At 48.4% G+C, this 15256-nt stretch overlaps 1 protein-coding gene across 1 annotated transcript in view; it reads right to left on the bottom strand.

Annotated features, from left to right (window-relative positions):
• The window catches only part of KATNAL2 (katanin catalytic subunit A1 like 2), a 266628-nt gene that overhangs the window by 123920 nt on the left and 127452 nt on the right, over nucleotides 1-15256 (bottom strand). The gene's annotated exons all lie outside the window — the stretch shown is intronic.

Below are 15256 nucleotides of genomic sequence, written 5' to 3'. Positions count from 1 at the left end.
TATTCACCATTTTGGATAATAGATCTATACCCAAGTGTAGAATTACAAGTCTCCATCCTGTGATGGGACCTCCTAAAACAGGATTTACAAGTGTAAAGTTACTAGTAGTAACTTTACAATAGATTTACAAGTGTAAAGATACTACCAGTAAATGTTCGTACATAGATGGAGCTCTCCACCACTGTGGCTGAGATCTCCCTAAAGGAAAGAAAAGAGAAAATCATTAAATTGTATTATTCTTTAAACAATATTTCAAATATTTTACCATACAATATATTAGCAAAATTCTAAATATTTGCTACTAACCTACAAATAATAAAATATAATGTTACAGCACATTACCTCATTAAATTAAATGTGTATTAAATACATATTTAAAATATATTTCATTTATAAATAACAATTCTTAATAATGTAATAACCATTGTAACAGGAGCTTTAGTTAATATCTACTAAACTTTGCCAAATGTTATGTGTTAAATAAATTTAAATATAATGTTTTTTTTTATTTTTAACAAAAGTTTGAAAGTTCAATTTCATTTTTATGTTAAATAAGTTTATTATATTTAAAATAATTAAATAATTATTTGATATTTATAACTTTTATAACATTAATATATATCTAATATATATGTGTATATATATATATATATATATATATATATATATATATATATATATATATATATATATATATATTGTCGAAATAATGTTATTTAACATTAGTTTATACAAGGTGTAATTTTAAGTCCCTGTCTACATAATGTTCTGCTGGAGTGTGTTTCTGTACCTGTGAGTGGCCATGTCTGGTGCTTGACTTACTCCAAGGATGGGCTGGGGTACATTTATTACCCTTAGAGATATAGGGCCATATGTACGAACACATTTTCCCATTGACACAGAATGGGCAAAACTGCTTGCTACATCTGGCCCATAGTAACTTCAGAAGTGCAATTTGTGAATAGCAATGGGCTTGCTCTTTTCTGGCTGGGTGTTCTTAGTAGGCTGTCCCTCCCTAAACCTCTCCTTAAATTTCCATAAAACCAATCCATTTTATAGCCACTCCTCCTTGTCACTCACCCATTTACACTTAAACATGGGCGTACATGTGTAGAGATTTCAGTCACGGGGTGGAGATCACTGCATACAAAATAAAGGGGAGGCAGAGGTATCCGTCTGTAGGTTGTCACATTTTGTATTACATGAGTATTACTATTATAATACCACTTCAAGTACTACAAAATGTAGTTTGTGAATAAGTCCCACAATCGCATTTCATTACAGTTACAGAACGCAACAAAAAGCTTATGGTGGGCAACCTACGTAGTGCAATGAAAAAGCTGTGTATTAGAACACTGGATTACGTTTACCTACTGAAGGCAGTGATGGGCACATATGTTACCTGGTCAGAATGGAGCTGGGGCACAAGCACCACCACCTCCCCTCATCCCTTCTGGTGACACCGCTAAGCCTTGTGGATGGAGAGGCTGAAATGCTCTGGAGGGAGCCTTATTTCCTTCCTCGCAATGCTGGAGGGGTAGGTGAGGGCCGGACTGAGACTGCCTGTGGAACCAGCCTCATTTTTCCATGTGCACACCAGCAACCAGAAATATTGGGCCAGGTGTTTCTAGACCCCGAACATCAGGTGGAAACACCAGAATTACCAGAAGAATACCACTCCGAGCACCTCATAATGAAGTTGCACAATAGAACTGAGCCCCTCTCTCAGTCTCCACAACAATAACTTTGTCACCCAAATGGCTAGCTACCCCTGCAGGTGACATTAAAAACAGCAAAGCTAACTAGATTAAAAACAAAATACGAAAAGCCTAGAAACTAAAAAGAAGATAGTAAGCAGCAAAGAGGCAGGCAAAATAAATGACCACGTCAAAAAAGGTTATAGGAAGCAAATAAAACTTAAGATCTATTGAATTGGAGACCAGACAAAACAAACTGAAGGTTAAACGTCCATAACAAAAAAATGACAAATCAGAATATTTGATTTTGGGCCAACAGACATAGGGGGTTATTCTAACTTTGGAGGAGTGTTAATCCGTCCCAAAAGTGACGGTAAAGTGACGGATATACCACCAGCCGTATTACGAGTTCCATAGGATATAATGGACTCGTAATACGGCTGGTGGTAAATCCGTCACTTTTCCGTCACTTTTGGGACGGATTAACACCTCCTCCAAAGTTAGAATAACCCCCATAATTATGACACAATATGGCTGTCACACTGGCTTTTTTCTCATTGGAAAATCCAGGTAATCTAAAAATTATCTTCTTCAGTCTCTCGTTCTGACTTCTTGGAAATGCTCTACAGATGGGCTGGAGTAGTTATACTACTATGGCCCTCATTACAACCCTGGCGGTAAATGCATCCTACCGCCGTGCAGACGGCCGCCAACATACCGTGACCACGGCGGTATTCCGCTACGGGTATTATGACCCACACTGAGAAATCCGCCACTATACAGACACCCACACAAGTCTGCCAGACCAAAGGTCAGTGATAAACTGATGATAGCAAAACCCACACCGTTACGCCAACAGGAATACGCCCACAGTATCACGACCCACAAATCACCGCGGCGGTCATTCAACCACAGTAAACCACTGGCGGTACACACCGCTGCGCTCAAAATACACACACATTTACAAAACTACACCACATTGGAAAATTCAAACTACATACACCTGTCACACATACACACACCACACCCACACTCTCAGACCACTATAAAACATACACCCACATTACCCACAACCACTTACAATGAAAAAAAAGATAGCAAACAGAGAGAGACAAGCCAGGAGCACCCACTCAATCAGAGCCACAAAACACCATCACTCATACACCATCCACGCACCTCACCCCACACACCCCAACACATCACCCCACACATCCTCACACATACCACTCACACCACATCCATGGCACCCCAAAGACACCCCAGGTTTTCAGAGGAGGGGTAAGGGTCATGGTGGAGGAAATCATCCGGGTAGAGCCACAGCTATTCGGATCACAGGTGCAGCAGACGTCCATTGCTAGGAAGATGGAGCTATGGCGGAGAGTCGTGGACAGGGTCAACACCGTGTGACAGCACCCCAGAACAAGGGATGACATCAGGAAGAGGTGGAACGACTTATGGGGGAAGGTGCGTTCCGTGGTTGCAAGACACCAGGTAGCAGTACAGAGGACTCCCCCCAACTAACAACATGGGAGGAGCAAGTCTTGGCAATCATGCATTCGGAGGGCCTTGCAGGAGTAGCAGGAGGACTGGACTCTGGTAAGTCAAATCTTCACTACTATATCCCCCACCCTACCTGCATGCCATCACAAACTCCTACCCCTACCCTCACCTCATCACTCCACCACCTGACATATACCCAACTATCACAACCCATCCATCCCAATACCAAGCCCTGCATGCAACACCAATTCATGGACACCCATCACAGACCTGCATGGACACCCATCACCACAGCATGCGCACTAGTAACAATCACTTAGCAAACCAAATCACAACTCACACAAGCCAAAGCTGCCTTGGTAATAACAACCATAGAGAGGAACATACCCATGCACAAGATGACACACGCAGTAATAGAACACTGCATTTGCATCCTCACAGGACCCCTACTCAACGTCACCGGAGAGGACTTGCCAGCAACATCCAGTTCCCCCCCAGAAGAGGCCCACAGTGATGACAGCAGCTCTGCATGCCTGGATCACGATGACAAACATGGCCCATCAGGAACCTCCGGACAGTCGGTTACCCTGACACAGTCCCATACCACCACAGAGCCTCCCCCCTCAGGAAACACCAGCACAGCACCCACTCAGCAGGCCCACGCCACTGTCCCTAGGACACGTCAATCAGCAGTGTGTCCACCACTTCAGGGACCCCAGGCAACCCCACAAACCCAGGACGATCAGAGACTTGGAGTCAGGGGCAGTGGGCACAAGGTTCAGGGGACAGAGGCACAGGACAACAGGGAAGCTGGGAGGACTGCTGTGTGACAGGGGGAGGACAGGCCCAGGGAACCCACTCTCCAGGAGGCACTCACAGACATCCTGGGAGCATACCACCATTCCCAGGAGACCATGGGCCAGATACTGGCCAAGTTGCAGGAGACCCAGCGGCTGCAGGAGGGACAGTACCTGGGGATCAGGGAGGACCTCAAACTCATCTACACCATCCTGGTCACTGTTGCAGGGGTGCTGGTGACATGGCCAACACCATGAGGGAGGCAGTGGCACACCAACGGGCCCCTGACACTAGCCACACCGAAGAACAGCCCTCCACCTCCGCCGGCGCTAGTGGACAGGAGGCCCCCAACAGGCCACCAGCACCCTACCCCCTGCAGAAGGAGAACCACCCCGCAAACGGTCCCTGCGATCCAGGCAGAAGCCAGAGAACATTGCCAAGACCCCCGCGAGGAAAGACTCTCCTGATTGTCACCCTTCTGTCCCACTCTGTCACCCTGTCCACCTTGAATTGCCATTGCTCCACTTCCTATGCCCCCTTGGACAATGCACCTGTGATACCAAGAGACTGTACTCTACCCTGGACTTTCCTCCACCATCACCCCAGCCCATTGCACAGCCCCCCCTACTTATGAGCACTTAAATAACACCCTTGGACCAAATACAAATCTGGAGTCTGTCAAATGATTCAAACATGTATTAGTACAATATTATCAAAGCATTACAAGTCATATGCACAGTTAAATTTACATTGGAATGACCTTTAGTGGGCAGCAGTAAACACACCAGGAGCCAGAGTGGGCCACAGAGATCTGAAAATAGAGCTGCCAAAGGGTACAGTAAGTGGCCATAGACATAGGGAAATCAGGCTGCCATGTACAACGTCCAACAGAAAACTGAAAAGTAAAGTGAAGTTACAGTGTCTTACCTGTGTGTCACTGGAAATACTGCTATATTATATTACTTCTGTTGTCCACATCTTTTTCCTCGGCCTCCTCTTCCTCACTGTCCACACTGTCCACAGGCTCCACTGCTGACACAAGACCATCTCCAGGCTCATCCCCCTGGAGAAAAGGCACCTGGCGTCTCAAGGCCAGGTTGTGCAACATGCAACATGCAACGATGATCTGGCACACCTTCTTTGGTGAGTAGTACAGGGATCCACCAGTCAGATGGAGGCACCTGAACCTGGCCTTCAGAAGGCCGAGGGTTCTTTCAATTATCCGTCTTGTTCGCCCATGTGCCTCATTGTAACATTCCTCTGCCCTTGTCCTGGCATTCCTTACTGGGGTCAGTAGCCATGAGAGGTTGGGGTAACCAGAGTCACCTGCAAATATTCGAGGGATACCTGTTAGCCACACACTCACCCCTAGGGACAACCCCACACCCATATACCTACATCAACTGGGTGGGGACCTTGGGCTCACCTATTAGCCACACCCGCTGCCTCTGGAGTTGAGCCATCACATATGGGATGCTGCTATTCCTCAAGATAAAGGCGTCATGCACAGAGCCAGGATACTTGGCATTCACATGGGCGATGTACTGGTCAGCCAAACACACCATCTGCACATTCATAGAGTGATAGCTTTTTCTATTCCTGAACACTTGTTCATTTCTCTGGGGGGGGGGGGAACAAATGCCACATGTGTACCATCAATGGCACCAATGATGTTGGGGATATGTCCCAGGGCATAGAAGTCCGCTTTCACTCTGGCCAAATCCTCCACCTGGGGGAATATGATGTAGCTGCGCAAGTGTTTCAGCAGGGCAGACAACACTCTGGTCAACACGTTTGAGAACATTGGCTGTGACATCCCTGATGCCACGGCCACTGTAGTTTGGAAGGAACCACTTGCCAGGAAATAGAGCACTGACAGGACCTGCACTAGAGGGGGGATACCTGTGGGCTGGCAGATAGCTGACATCAGGTCTGGCTCCAATTGGGCACACAAGTCTTGGATTGTGGCCCGATCAAGTCTGTATGTGATGATAATAATGTGTCTGTCCTCCATTGTCTCAAGGTCCACCAGGGGTCTGTACACTGGAGGATGTCTCCATCTCATATTCATCCTCAGCGGTCGAAACCTATGAAGGAAAACGGTAAGCAGAGGGTCATAACCACACATCTATTGAAATAATGATGCATTTCTACATTTACAGAACCAGTATGAGAATCCGAGAGTCAGTTGCTGTGCCAATGTCTGCTGTGACGCAGTTAGGTGCCATGGCCTGTGCCCCCATGAAATGGCGGCTGCCTGACCTGTGAGGAAGGACAAGTGGAAATTAGGTAATTCCGCTGGCGTTGTGCGCCGTTGCGGTAGGCGGTCGATGACCGCCGCGCAACTTCACATTGGTTATCATTGGGCCCTATGGGTTCCAGGAGCCAATGGCGATGTACGCCGGTGCCGCAGCGGACGTGACCGCCATTTTCTATCTATTCACTCACTTGCTACCTGACCTTCAACAGGAGAGGACCTACACTGCAAGTGCTGCTGTGACCTGTGTCTGGAAGCGACAATGGCTCATGTGTCTGAGGAAAGGGCCCTTGCCTTCACTGCGGAGGAGTTGGAAAAATTGGTGGATGGGGTCCTACCCCAGTACACGTTACTCTACGGTCCTCCAGACAAACAGGTGAGTACACTGTGAGCATGATGCGTGGGCCATGAATGTATGGAGTGCTGTGTGGGTAAGCCACATGTGGGGGGAGGGGGGCTGAGGCGTCCTGGCCAGTGTGCTGCATGTATGGTGGTCAATGTATGTGCGTCAGGGGATGGGAAGGATCTGGTGGGCCATGAGTGTGACGGTCCGGACGGTTGACTAATTCACTTTTCTGCTGTCTTTTCCATGCAGGTCAGCGCCCACCAGAAAAAGGGTATTTGGCATCCCATCGCCGAGGAGGTGTGGACCCTGGGGGTCTTTGACAGGCGGAGCACCCACTGCCGCAAACGGTGGGAGGACCTGCGCCGCTGGGCAAGGAATACGGCGGAGGCCCAGCTGGGGCTGGCCTCCCAACGAGGAAGGGGTGCCAGTCGTACCCTGACCCCTCTGATGTTCCGCATCCTGGCAGCGGCCTATCCGGAGTTGGATGGGCGCTTGAAGGCATCACAGCAGCCACAAGGGGGTGAGTACAGATTCATAATCATGACTTTGCGCGTGTTAAGGTTGTACCTGGGTGGGGGATGTGGGCTGTGGGTGCCTCTAGGCCAGGGCGAACTGGCAGGGTAGGCTATGAAGCACTCCCACCCCAATAGTGTTAGTGGGCATCTACTACTGTGCTGGGTCCTGTGGGTTTCAGGTGTGCAGCTAATGGCGTTAGGCATTGTACCCCATGGGCTGGTGACTATCTTAGTAACTGGTTGTGCATGGCCTAGTGCATAGGGCTGCTCCCTGTGTGTTGTGTATGCCAACGATAATGGTGTTGCTGGCACTGACCAAGTGTATCCTCTGTCTCCCCCCCCTTTTTGTTTTGTCTGCCTGTCCTTGTGTGCATTAGCTTTATCTGGCAGAGGAGCAGAGGAACCAGCAACGGAGGGAGCTGCATCCCACATGGGCCTGGAGGCCGAATCCACCAACGGTGAGGGCACCAGTGGGACGGAGGGCGAGGGGAGCACCACGATGGGGACACCACAGACAGCGACTCCTCCGATGGAAGCTCCCTGGCGGTGGCGGACACCTCTGTGCCCACACCAATAACAGGTACAGCCGCCACCCCCCCTACCAGTACCGCCCTCCCTGCAGCCCCTCAGTGTATTTCCCGTGCCCGCTCACCCAGGAGGGTGGGCATCTCCTTTGCCCCAGGCACCTCAGGCACTGCCCCAGTCAGCCCTGCTGCCCTCAGTGAGGAGGCTATTGACCTTGCAACAAACAAATGCATACCTGGAAATTCATTCTAGCATGGCGACCCAACAGAGAGCATTTCAGGCTCTGGCCTCAGCACTGATGGCAGCCCTTGTCCCGGTCTCTAGCCTCCCCCCTCAAACTTCCTGTACCCAGTCCCAATTCCCTCAACCCCAGCCTATCCCAAGCACACCTTCAGACCAGCATTCACCCAAATCAACACACAAAAGTGGCTCAGGCAAACACAAGCACCACACTTCATCTCAAAGACACTCACACAAGCACCATCCCCATGCAGACACACCAACATCCACTATCTCCACTGTGTCCCCCTCCTCCTAGTCTTCCACCTCCCTCCCAGTAGCGTCTCCACTCACACCTGCATGCACTACATCCTCATCCACTACCTCCATCACCAGCACGCCCATCACAACACACCCCTCACTGGCAATCACTACCCCCACATCCATGCACACATCCCCTGTGTCCTCACCCAGTGTGTCTGTGACCCCTCCTCCCAAAGTACACAAATGTAAGCAGCCAACCACCCAACAGCCATCCACATCACAACAGCATCCAGCCCATGCACCTGTACCCAAACTCAGCAGACACCTCCTACAACCACTCCCTCTTCCTCCACTCCCAAACCCTCTCCCTCTTCCTCTTCCTCTTCCCACCCCAGTGTGTCTAAGAAGCTTTTCCTGGCAAACATTGACCGCTTCCCTACCCATCCCCCTCCCCATCCTTCCCCTCGGGGCAGGGTGGCCAGAACCCAGCCCAGCACCTCAGCCACCAAGTCGACATCCGCTGTGGTTCCTGCAGCTATCGGAGGCTCAAAGGGGGCACCCGTCAGCCCAGCCAGTGTGCCACCACCCCTGCCAAGGCCAAAACCATTCTGCCACCTGGCAAGGTGAAGAGAAGGGCAGCATCCAGCAAGGGGAGGGAGCCACAACCACCCAGCAAGGCCACCTCAAAGACTCCAGCTGCCAGACCCAAGGTCACACCACCATCTGCCAAGGTGAGGAAGGGGTACAAAACACCAGGCAAGGCACTTCAGCTGTCCAAGGCTGCAGGTGAAGGCCTGGTGGCTACCAGCACAACCGCCAGCACCGCCACCTGCACCGCGGGCAGCACCTGCAGCAGCACCGCCGCAAGCACCGCCACCTGCCCTGCCGCAAGCACCATTACTGTCAGCAGCAGCAGCCCCAGTGGCCAGCCGTCCGAGGCTGCAGGAGAAGGGCTGGAGCCTCCCCCCACCACTGGCAGCACCGGCACCTGCACCGCCGCCTGCACCGCCGCAAGCTCTGCCACCTGCACCGCTGAGAGTAGCACCACTGGCAGCAGCAGCCCCAGTGGGCAGCCGTCCGAGGCTGCAGGAGAAGGGCTGGAGCCTCCCTCCACCACTGGCAGCACCCCCACCAATACCGGCACTACCACCGGTTTGCAGCCGTAGCCGCCGCCATGGACTATCATGCAACCTGGTCCCTGAAAATCTTGTGCCTCAGACACCCAGGTGAGGGACTGTGAACTGCCACCCCCCAAGTGTTGCATCACTGGGCACCAAGCCCCCTACAGAACCAGTGGAAGAAGCCATCCACTCACCCCCTCCTTGGCAGGATGACGCACACTGGGCACAAAGCCCCATCCAGTACCAGTGGAGAAATTCATCCACTCACCCTATCCTTGGCAGGATGAATCAGACTGGGCACAAAGCCCCCTCCAGAACCAGTGGAGAAATGCATTCACTCACCCTATCCTTGACAGGATGAAGCACATTGGGCACAAAGCCCCCTCCAGAACCAGTGGAGTAAGGCATCCACTCACCCTATCCTTGTCAGGATGAAGCAGACTTGGTACAAAGCCCCCTCCACAACCAGTGGAGAAGCCACGCACTTGGGAGGCTGTGGCTTTGCACTCACCAGGACCAAGCAGTGGGCAAACCACCCACTAGAGAGACTGTGGCTTTGCACTCCCCAGGAACAAGCAGTGGGCAACCCACCCACTAGAGAGACTGTGGCTTTGCACTCTCCCGGAACAAGCAGTGGGCAACCCACCCACTAGAGAGACTGTGGCCTTGCACTCCCCAGGACATCGCTGTGGGCATGTAGCCCCCTCCAGGAGCAGTGGCGTTATTCCATCTTCCGGGTGAGGTGCCCCCCCCTTTCTCCTTCCCCCTGAGGTGCCTGTGTGTTTTTGACCTGATGCCCCTGCAGTGTTCTCTCCGTATTGAGGCAGGAGTCAAGTGTGGGATTGGCCTATGCGTTTTGGGCCAGTGGGCCACAGACATTTTGAGTGGATAATGTTCGGCCTTATGTACATATTGTATATTTTTGTAAATACTGTTTTTAGACTTATTACGTATATCTGACTATTTCTAATATATCACTGATTTGACTCTATTTCTTTTGCCCTTGCGTTCTTCCAGGGGGTTACGGAGTGTAAATGTAATACTGTTGTTGCATGTGTTTGTGTGTATGGTGTTGTGGGTGAGGGTGGGGGTGGTTGTGGGGGTGTTGCGTGTGTGTGTCACTTTCTTTTTCCTCCCCCCTCCCCTGTCTACTAGGTGCAGTACTCACTGTGGTTGTTGCCGCCACTGCCGTTTTGTATGCCTGGTAGATGAGGAGGTAGACTAGCATGGGCAGTACCTGCAACTCGGGCTCCATGGCGTCCTGGTTCTTTGTTGAGTGTCGAGAGGTGAGTGGTTTCCCTTCCAAGTCCTGTTTCTGCCGTGCTTTTGATGGCGTTGGTACCGCCCCGGAAAAGCTGACGGATGGGTGGGTTGTGATGGGGTGGGCGGTACACTGACTTCCGCCGGTCTGTTGGCGGTTACCACTGCAGTGTTTGTTGCTACCGCCGTGGCGGTCGGAGTGTTAAAGTGGCTGTCTGCGTTGGCGGTTTCCGTTGTGATCCCATTTTTTTTTACCGCCGGCCTGTTGGCAGTATTACCGCCGCTTTAACACCGACCACCAAGGTTGTAATGAGGCCCTATATGTTTAGTTCATTTTTTAAATCTCATACATAGGTTTAATAAATCATTATTGACTGCAGATCCAGGCAGAAAGGCTAGTTGTTGACATATGCAGAAATTTTTAGCTCAATCCAAGAACAATAAAATGTATAAAGCGTGTCGCTGCATCCGAAGAGGCGACCCGGCACTAGCCGCTTAAAAGTGGAGCGGGCAACTAATCAAACCAAAGAATAGAAGACAGATGCATCAAAGGGATAGGTCTTCAGAAGCTTATACAAACTGGTTGGGTAGGCGCGAAAAGTCAAAGGCAATGAGTTCCAGAGTTAAGGAAAAAGGAGCGACCACCCCCTCTTGCCTTGCAGACCCTGGGAACACGTAAAGGTTTTTGTCCATTGGAGCACGGTGATCTCCCTGTCGGTATCCACAGGCGTAGGTACCTGAGGAAGGCCAATAACCTGCGCTACTGTCCGACTCCAAGGTCAGTAATGTGAATGTGCCAATTCGGTCACCAAACCATTCGGCTATTCCCTCAGTCGAGTACCTGTACTGGTAGTTACAGACTACATCTGCAAAACCTCTCAAACTCCAATGCATGTGTTAATATCTCTTATGTCATCTAAACGGGCCAAAACGCTCTTTGGCTAAAACCAGCCAAAAAAAACTCTTTGCAGAATATCAACAGCATTTTGTGCAGGCTCCTCAAAGTAAATATGTTGAAGTGATCCCGTCATGAAAGTGCCCACACTTTTTAAATAAGGACCTTATTTAGAGAACAATTCATTGTATTTTATTGCTTTGTTATTGCAGCATTTCCATAGCGCCTCATACTCCATACAACGTCCAATGCGCTTTCGAAAGCACGAGTAAGATGTCACTTTCTTTGTTGACCTTGCCTGGTTCACAGAAAGGCCCATGTAGGATAGGTTCTAGGGTTGTATGTAGGGTTCAGAAAGGTGTTCCTATGCCACAAGGTGAAATGTTGCAGCTTTACTTGCACCCGGAATGAACAAACAGGTGGCAAACATATAGCTCCGAGAAGAAATGGTGGCTATTTTAGATTGGCAATGGTAACCCCTCTGGCTGAGAAGTCTCTGGTCGAGTTTGCACTTATGATGGTAATTACGATTTCACTCCTTTTGGGGGATTATTGTATTGGTTATAATAGCGCCGATTCTTCTGCAACATGAAGGATGCCGGTACTAATGTCGAGGAGACTGACTCCGCATTTCATCCTTCTTCCCTTAGTGTCATGGTTCGAAATTACACTCCCGCCCCTAAAACATTTATATTCTACCATCTCACTGACAAAATGTGTTAGTTCATAGCCCTCGTGTCATTTGTTCAATTGGTTCAAACTGTAGTCAGCTTTCCTAGAACCAACCTGAAAACACTTGTTACCACTGCAGGCAACTAACCTGTTAACATGTAAACCAAACACAGAAGAAATTAGCAAGGAAAATCAAAACAACACCGAAAACCTCATCCATTCCGATTCCAATGCACAGGGGATGACAGCAAACAGATGTGCACATCTATTGCAATTAAAGACGGGGCTGCAAAGTTTATTGTAAATTAAAGTTAATTTTCCAAGACATGTGGTGCCAGGCTTCACTCGGTTGTGTCGTCATAGGCAATGGCACGGAAGACATAACATTTAACCCAAGTAGTTGTAGCACAGCTGTTCAGTGAATTGTTGCTCCAATAAAGCAGGGTGATGTTTTGATTCAAATATACGCTGCAGAGATTTATGTGGATATGAAGGGCGCTTTCCGTGGAGCTCCTCGCAAGATGGATGAACCGATGCTAGGTTGATGTGACACCCAAATTATGCCAAAGTACGTTTCAACCGATCATCAATTAGGATGCTTTTCTTGCCTGATCGAAAAGTTTCTCATCAACAGGCCTAGTTCTTCAACCAAGTGCGTGAAATCCCTGTGTTTCAGGCCGTAGAGCTGCTGGACTCAAATTCCTCTGGATTCCTTCAGAAAGCTGTCTCGGTGTGACCATTTTCTGTTGTTGTCCTCCATCTAGCCCGACAGACCGGTATACACACAGCAGAAGTCATCCTTGGCTTTGTGGTCATCGAAGAAGTACTCTGATATTGAAGGGACACCCATGGTTGACCACCTTCCTGAGGGAGTTGTTACTGCCTCTAAACCGTGCCATTCGTCAATGGTGGTAGCTGTAGAGAGGTTATAGTCCATGGGCACCGGCCTCTTGCCTTCCATTCCCATCAGCTCTCCCAAGAAAGTCAGACCACTCCCACAGTGGAATAACGCGCAGTGAGGCGGCCCTTCTGCAAAATGTGATGAGGGCCCCTTGAGTCTCCCATATCGCTAAGATATTCATTAGCCTAGGTCTGCAGCTGCCTCAAGGGCCCTGAAGGGTTGGGGACCCCCCGCACCACAGGGGCCTGCGTTAACTCCCTGCACTCCCCATACCTTGGGACCCTTGCCTTCACCATGTGTGGGGCATGCATGAAGGGTGTATGTCTCTGAGTATGTGGGAAGTGCGGTTCCACATTAGAATCACGAAGCGTCTACTCAGAGAGAGACCTACGAAGGAGGGAAAAGAAAACTACAAAATCAGAAGGGAAAATACGTAAAATGAGAAGAAAGAGACTACTAACCCATTGAATGGAGGCTGCATCTAGCCCTACAATAAGAAGAAGTACATAGTGCAGAGCACAAGGTTGAATACACTATTTAGCAAATAAAATCTGCTGATAGGGATAGTGCAGTTGAGTTCTGAGTGGCTCAGAACAAAGATACAAGGTGCCCTTGACAGCAAGGAAACCAACATAGGAGAGCAATACAAGCCCCCTGTGGAATCCAGAACTAAAATGACCCTGAAGAATTAGACTAACATGGTGTTATCTATCCCTGCTATTTTCACCTATCTCCCCAGAAGGCATCAAGGTAGTAGAGAACATTGCAAAACAATTGTACTCACAACCGAGAAAAAGGGGTTGACTTCAATTGCACTAAGCAAAGGGTCTTAGGTCATCCATATAAATGCATGGAGGTCCTGGAAGAAGTTAACATATGCCCCATTTGTTACTCTACTGGAGAATACTATATACATTACATATAGCATGCACAGGAAATATGAAGAATTTCAGTTGTTTTTCTTAATTTATTAAACATAAAATAAATCTTAGATGGCTCCCCTTTCTATAGTCACCCTGGATATATACAAACTGTGTTGTACTTTCTCAGTTTTGTTTAGCGCCCACATATGGCTTAACTAGGTGTTGCTAGGAAATACATTTACAAATGTTTGTGACTCACCCCTCTGTTAACACTGAGGGGGTGATGAGCTCTCAGAAAGCTCCCATCACACCTTTCAAAAAGCTCACCTTTGATAACTAGGTGAGAAAATAAATGTGAATAGCCCATGTACAAATATACAATGCAGTCACACCTATCAAGCGACCGTGGAGAGGGGCCAGTATGTATGCCTATGCAGACTACAGGATATTCACACAATCTAGTTTGATAATGAATCATTTCTACCGTCACCTTAAGAAGAATACAAGAATATAATTACCAGATTGAATGACATGCAGGGGGGGGTATTTTCTCAAAATGTAGAAAAATCTGGATTACCCACAACTGTTGCCGTGGACCAGAGGAACATTGTCATTCAAAATTGATATGTTCTGTGTGTCTCACACTGTGAACATGCTATTGTTGCTGTGTCAATGGAAGGCTTGTTCTTTGTGAGCCCCAAAGCATATATTTTTGTTTTGCTACTTTTATTAGTTTTCTTCTAATCACTTACTGTGCAGATCTCTGAGACTAAGAAATACCTTTCTAGATCTGCAACTTCTAACCCTCTTTTTGATTTATCTCATCAAATCCCTGCCTGGGAAATTCTCGGTCTTTGTTTTTCTCATATAAATTATATCTGGTCTGACATATCTTTACCCGTGATATGCATTGTTTCAGGAAGGAATGCAGATTTTGCTCCAGTGCAGGACTTTGAACTATTTATGAGCAATATGGAGGATGCAAGTGATTAGAAGACACATGAAAGGGAAATTGGTAAAAGATTATCAAGCATTCAATTGGCGTTTACCAACATGCAATAGTATAAAAGGTGTTGTTGTGCCTCCCAAATGGGGTTGACTCAAGGAATCCAAATGCACTAGAGACAATGCATAAGTCAGACGGATCCGCACGTTACCTGATCTATAACACATACTGGATATTATCCTGAATCAGGCAATGAATGCTTCACAGCTTACAGACATGAGGATGCACAATGGCAGTCGACAACTTGTAGGAAATTGGAATTGGAAGCCCCAGCAACATGAGAAGAAAATGTATAGAAATGGGTATACAAATATATTCAGGGTTTTTACATCTCAGTAAGGGCTAAACCGATTTACCTGACATGTTCAGAAAGATAAAGACGAGTGACAAAGAGTTGTTGAAATATACTTAGTGGGA

The sequence above is a fragment of the Pleurodeles waltl genome, chromosome 1_1 (genome assembly GCF_031143425.1).
Source record: "Pleurodeles waltl isolate 20211129_DDA chromosome 1_1, aPleWal1.hap1.20221129, whole genome shotgun sequence".
In the NCBI taxonomy this organism is placed as follows: Eukaryota; Metazoa; Chordata; class Amphibia; order Caudata; family Salamandridae; genus Pleurodeles; species Pleurodeles waltl.
Note: the sequence above shows the minus strand (reverse complement) of the source record. Positions and strands in the feature narration are given on the sequence as shown.